Raw genomic sequence first — 5049 nt, 5'->3', positions numbered from 1 at the left:
GAGAGACTTGAGAGAGAGAGAGAGAAAGAGAGACCCGTGGAGACAATGGAGGAAGGAGCTGATGCTCACAGTGCCGAAGCCAATAACAAAACGTTTGTGAGTAGGACGGACGAAGAGGACGGAGTATTCGGGGGAATGACGGAAATGTGCCAGAGAAAAAGAGGGGTAACCAAAATAATAAGAAACGAAAAGACGTAAAAGAGAACGTGGAGAATAGAAAAGACATCCAAGAAAAGGGCCTTGAGGGAAGGGTCGAAAATGGAGGGGGTGAGCAAATTGGAACGTTGTCGCTCAGTACAAAAGACGCTCTGTGTTGATCGTTTCCACAGGAGGCCAGATCGGGCGCCTCCCGACCCCAAGAATCAATTATTACCCTCTAGATGTGTCCCTGAAGAGGAGGCCCGTTTTAAAAAAAAAATTTACTTCCTTTAAACAAGAAAAGGGAATTTATAAACTGAACACTATAATAGTCTATTGACAGATCCCGACAACTGTGATTTAATAATATAAGCGACATCTATTCTGCTGAGGAAGAATATAATAGGCTCAAACCGCTTTTACAATGGGAAGTGATTACGGTGAATATTAAAGAGGCGTCCCAACATTGTAGTAGATTAAAGGCCAGAGAAACAACGAACCAAGGGGTAAAATTAATAGCTAAACTTATTTTATTTGACAACTCTTTGGGATGCGATAACGACAACCATGATTATCTCACCAAACAAATTCCTAAATTCAAAAGTGAACTGGAAATGGAAGTTTTGTATTTTGGCTACATTTGAAATGCTCCCTAATAGAATGTTTCGATTTTAGCTTTTCAGAAAACATTCCCTCCCTCCACCAGAGAATTAGCTGTTAACAGCCTTACCAAGAAAGGAAAAGAACAGTATAGTAACTAAACAAGGATAAGAGCCTCTTAAATTTAGACAATTAGACAATGCACACACGATACTAGAATATTCTTGAGAGACACAAATAATTTGAAGGAAGTGTTAAGTTGCAAAGAATATTCATTTTTTCTGATCTGATCTTGAATCTTAATAAAACATTTTCCATGTCTACAAACGGACAGCACATGGACACCGCAAGTATAGAATAATAGAGTGTAGTTCACTGGTTACTTGAAAGTGCTCGGTTTGTACTTCTGAAGTCACAAACTATTGACAGAAAAAGACAAACATTAGACCAGCAAGGTAGACAACTAGAGCTGGAATTCGCTCGATTAATCGAAGGCTTGCGAGCAGCGGATGACTTGCGCCAAAGGCTTGCCAGCAGGCTTTTGCTTTGCTGTGTCTGCCGCTCGCTACCGGGGGAATTTCCGGTGAGACAGACTTGTCGTACTGTGTCGTGACGTCGCAAACTGTCATGGCTGTGGGCTCAGTTAATTACAGAAGATTTTGGTTATTTGCGCTGAAAGGCTTGCACCAAAAGTGCAAGATTGTTTTCTTTTTTCATAGTCGGGTTGTAAAAAAAGACAAAGTTTTATTCAATGTACTAGAAAATTAGTAATGGATCGGCTATTCTTACGATGCAAAGGCCGTTTTTTAAAAATGTGCTCGGGCCAAGCGCTTCGTAATCGCACGCAAAGGACCTCAGTTCGATTCCCGTATTGTGAGAAATTTTTACTAAGAACCTCCGTCTTTCTGCTAGGGTGTTGTTTCCTCTCAGCCAAGGGTTAGCCCTGACATTTGGTTGAAGTAGGCCTAGCCCGTTACCTAAATGTTCTGTATTATGTCATTGGGAGTGAAAACATCTATAAAATAGGCTACATACATACCATACAAAAGCCAATCACAACGAGCTCTGGAGGTTTCCATTCTAAGGTAATCTAAGTCTGCTTATTACTACAATACCACGCTTCCTCTCCCTTCATCCACTTGCTCAGCTGATCAAAGGCGGGAAGTTAAAAATAGCTTGGGCTCTCTACGTCTTGCACCAAAACAAGCACAGCCTCTCCCTTCCTCCACGGTTCAGAGTTTACACAGCGAGCGGTCTTGCTCCTTGCTGCTGCAGCACGTGGCTTGCCAGGCTACGAGCAAGTCATGGGACACAAAAAAAATCATGGGATGCAAAGCAAGTCATGGGGCGCAAGAGGCTTGCTGTGCTGCTAGCGGGATTTGAGACTTGCCTGCCGCGTTGTGAGCGGTCTCTCTTTCTCTCTTTCTGACGTAGGTGGCTTCGCAGATTGCAAGCAGGGTGTGGGGAGGATGAGGGGGTCGGACACGAGGGGCTTCGAGGATTGCTAGTACTAGTAGTGTTGTAGACTTGAAGATTAAGTGTAACATGCTGTTGATTTAATTTGATACTTTGACCTAGTGATTTGAGACTTGTGACTTGAACTAGAGGCTTGCGAGCACGAGCGAGATTGTTACCGGGGTACAGCTCTATAGAAAATCTATTTGCAAGATGATTACGGCGTGATCTAACAGATTTTGGGAAATTGCTTCTGTTAATAACATACGGAACAGCACAGTTCAACTTCATAATGTAAATTATTACCATACCAAACTGTGTATTAGAGAACATAAATACAATACATAATTTACAGTTTTTGTGGTAAAAATGATTCAACATTAGAAAGCAAGAAAGAAAGGGTGAAACACAAAGTTTTCGGGGGGGGGGGGTAGACAAAATTTTGTATCCAGGACTCAAACCGGACAAAAGACAATAAAAGAGCATAGGCTGGTCAAGATTTTCCTTTATGTTTTTGGGGCTTACATGTCTTTAAAAGTAAAATCTCTGTAAAGAACCTCAAGGGAATGTGATCTCCAGTCCATTCAGACAAGAGGTCTTCACAAAAACGGCTGTAACATGCAGACAATTGCTTACGTGTTGTTACTTTTGGGAGTGGCCCTCTTTTTAATACATTATGATCATCATCATTGCGGTATAGGCCACGGACAAACACCTCCCACCTTTCTCTATCCTGGGCTAGCCTCTTGATGTTATTCCATGTCTTCCGACTTTTCTATAAATCGATTTCTGTGATTCTTCTCCAGGTTCCATGCGGTCTTCCCCTTTATCGCTGACTCCTAGTATGTGCAGTCTATATCTCTTCACCTCTTGTACTACATGAGAACTTTTTCCTGCTTCATACAAGGTGCGAACATTCCACGACGCAATCCAGAGAGACTTGTTCGAGAGAGAAGGTTTCGGGTCAGAAGAGTCCTTTCGACTTTGTCCGCTGTCCTTCACTGTTCCTGCTGATGCAGAAGCTCCTCCGTCTCCCAAGATCGAAAAATAAAAAGCTGTGTTTGTCCGTGTTTCTGTAACTTACTGGGTTTTTTTACTGGGTTGGTAAGTTGACCCTTCGCAAACTGGCACTTTTCGGGCGAACAGACCTTCGCACTTTTTGTCGCCTCTTACGACACTTTTAATACAACTCGTATAAATAATATGATAATGTGGAAATCAGATAATAATTCTTCCATCCTGTTTACAAAGAGGAATATACAGTACATGTAACAGATGGAGGACAAGTTTTTAATCCGGACGGGTCAATATTCCCGCAGTTTATTAGATCGCAACTCATTAATAAATGAACGCAGAAAGAACTGTACTGGGTCACGCATCATGGCTTGTAACAGATACGTTTCTTTTCAAAGACAATATAGTAGTGGGAAAAATAGGGCGGAAAACGATTAGTGATGAATTAAACACCCAACGTACGGCTTAGACAATACATTGTAAAATTTACAAAAAACCAACAAGCAAACAAGACAAACAGACAGACAAACAAACAAAAACGACAAAAACATCCCAAAACACACAAAATTAACAAAAACCAGCAACAAAACACAAAGCACTGAGGCATTGAGCATGGTCTGTGCGAAACTCGTCTAAAAAGCATTACATGGAAGATATTTCATAACATCTTCCCTACAAATAATATTATTGCACAAAAAGAAATATGAAACAATTCCCAAACTGCGAGTATTATTTGGTGCCTGACTACATTGAACACTTTTTAAAAATTGTATGAAAATAACACTCCTTTAGAAGGAACTAGAAAGGGAATTACAAGTAAATCTATATATTGATATTTATATCGAGTGAACAGATGACAATGGGTTGACCTACACCAACAAACAGTATTTTGAACGCATAAACTTGGCCAAAGCGATAGGGAAGTCGACTGTGTCTAAGTGGTTTGATAGATATTATGGAGCTCTTCAAATCAGAGTACAAACCACACAATAATGACGATGAGGATGATATTACTACTACTACTACTACTACTACTACTACTACTACTACTACTACTACTACTACTACTACTACTACTACTACTACTACTACTACTGCTACTGCTACTGCTGCTACTACTACTACTACTACTACTACTACTACTACTACTACTACTACTACTACTACTACTACTACTACTACTACTACTACTACTACTACTTCTACTACTACTACTACTACTACTACTACTACTACTAAAAAAATTAATAATAATAATGATAATAATAATAAAAATAATAATAAAAATAACGATAAAAATAATAATAGTAATAATAATAGGGCCTAATAAAAAAAAAAAATAAATAAATAAATAAAAAAAATAAAAATAAAAATAAAAATAAAAATAATAATAATAATAATAATAATAATAATAATAATAATAATAATAATAATAATAATAATAATAATAATAATAATAATAATGAACTTCTCTGCCCTACCTTTTAATACTTTCGCTTTCTCTTACATGAAGGGCATAGAGACAAAATAATATGGGAACTCAGTTCAGACAACAAAAGAACTGATGGGGCTGAACGTTTCTACAATCACGCTGGATGATCTTGTCACGTTGGATAAATCTTTAACTATTTATATACTACTCTAAAAAGGTTAAGGACCACTTAAAGCCACACATAGTACATACAACTAAAAAACATGACACGGTTCAAAATTATTCGAAAGGGGTTTTTATTCATCATATCACCTTTTGCAAACGACATTTAGCACCTTTTTAAAATGGAAAATGGGTAATTTCAGATGTTGAAGGTGGTAAACCATGTTTTAAAAATTCACATGACAGCC

This window comes from Aplysia californica, unplaced genomic scaffold (assembly GCF_000002075.1).
Source record: "Aplysia californica isolate F4 #8 unplaced genomic scaffold, AplCal3.0 scaffold00025, whole genome shotgun sequence".
NCBI classification, from domain to species: domain Eukaryota; kingdom Metazoa; phylum Mollusca; class Gastropoda; order Aplysiida; family Aplysiidae; genus Aplysia; species Aplysia californica.
The sequence above is the reverse complement of the archived record's forward strand: the minus strand, read 5'-3'. Positions refer to the sequence as shown.